At 35.1% G+C, this 1,706-nt stretch overlaps 1 pseudogene; it reads left to right on the top strand.

Annotated features, from left to right (window-relative positions):
* The first annotated feature begins 547 nt into the window (after positions 1–547).
* LOC107515534 lies at positions 548–1,066 on the top strand (annotated as a pseudogene).
* Positions 1,067–1,706: the final 640 nt, after the last annotated feature.

Genomic DNA, 1,706 nt, shown 5'->3' with positions numbered 1-1,706 from the left:
AAGTATAGAAACAAAGCTAAGTATTAGAAGTTGTTGTCTTGTTTACTATTTTAATTTCACATGGGCATATATAACTTTTTTGTTACGTGTTTAAATACCACCTGGAACTCTAAAAATAAAATAAAATATTCTTTTTAAAAATTATCAATATATATTTAAGCAAAAATATATAAATATATTTTTAAAAAAGAAAAAATGTTAATTTATTTTACAAAAGTATTTTTGACATGAAGTACTGACAAAAAATACAGCTTGTGTCTCTCCCAAATTTATGTTGAAACCCAATCCCCCTCGTGGTAGTATTAGGAGGTGGGGCCTTTAGAAAGTGATTAGTCATGAGGTGGAGCTCTCAAAAATAGGATTAGTGCCCTTATAAAAGAGACCCCAGGCAGCCTGTAATTCACTGGGAAGCTTATGTTAGGTCAGCAGTGCAAGGTGCTTGCTTGGGCACACTTAACTGGCTTTTCCTTACCCACTGTGCATCTGTCACGCCCATGGTGGAGCTCCCAACTGCCTGTGTCCCCCAGCTGGCCCCAGGTTGGGCACTGCCTGGAAGGCAGCTCCGCCAGACCTACTGTTGGGTCCACAGCCTGTTCCCCACTGTCCCCAAGCAGATGGCTTCATGAGGAGCCTGCCTTACTTCTGCTGAGGCCAAGGGGTGTAGCTTTGGCTGGAGGCTCTAAGCAGCTGGGCATCCCCACAGCTAACTTTACCAAACAAGTAGATAATATTCCAGCTGATGTATCCACTGGCATTTATTATTGTCGAGCCAATATTATAAGTGGAATTGTCCATAACATGGTGGTGACCATAGGCTGGAACCTATATGACAAGAATATAAAGAAGTCCATTGACACTCACATAATGCATACGTTCAAAGAGGACTTCAATGGAGAAATAACTCAATGTGGTAATGTTGGCTGCATCGGAATCATCAGTCACTTATTTCAGCAATTCAAGGTAATATTGAGGAAGCTAATAATGACTAGATTTACCATGACAATTGAAGCTCAAAAAAGACAATTTCTTCCAGGTTCCTAAGAGCAAAATAATGAATGGCCATTGATGAAAAATTCTTTTTATTCATTCACTGTTCTTTAGTATTTATTTTAGTGTTCATACTATGCAGTCTCATCTTGGTTATACTTTAAAAATCAAACATTTTCCTACTGCTGTGAATTAGTTTAAACAGTAAAATTTAGTTACCATATTATGCTTCAACTGTTTAATTAAACCCATCATGCTATAGTACTAAAAAGATTTAGTTTAAAAATCAAGATTCTTTTTATGTACTATGTTGATTAAAATTTACCACTTGAAAGGTCTTAAGTGTCTTGTAATGGAAATGAAATGTGTATAACTAAGGGGAATAGGCAAGCCACTAGTTTGAGATGAAAACTATAATTATCATGGTAAAATATTAGTATGTATGTACTTGTATAGCATGTGCTGCTAAACAGAGAAGGCTTATAAAAGTAAATGCATTAAACAGAGGTTTGATAGTTTATTATAAATGTAAGGGGGAAAATTTATACTTTACATATTTTATATTTGGGGCATTAATATTACAAACATGAAGGCTTATGAAACTTCATTTTAATTAGTCATTTTCTTTATAAGGTAAAATCATTGTAATATGTTAATTTTTGTTATAATTGCCTTAATTGCTCTAGACTCCCTCTGCCTATCATTTTTCTGTCTGTCTT

The sequence above is a fragment of the Rousettus aegyptiacus genome, unplaced genomic scaffold (genome assembly GCF_014176215.1).
Source record: "Rousettus aegyptiacus isolate mRouAeg1 unplaced genomic scaffold, mRouAeg1.p scaffold_m13_p_10, whole genome shotgun sequence".
Taxonomy (NCBI): Eukaryota; Metazoa; Chordata; class Mammalia; order Chiroptera; family Pteropodidae; genus Rousettus; species Rousettus aegyptiacus.
Note: the sequence above shows the minus strand (reverse complement) of the source record. Positions and strands in the feature narration are given on the sequence as shown.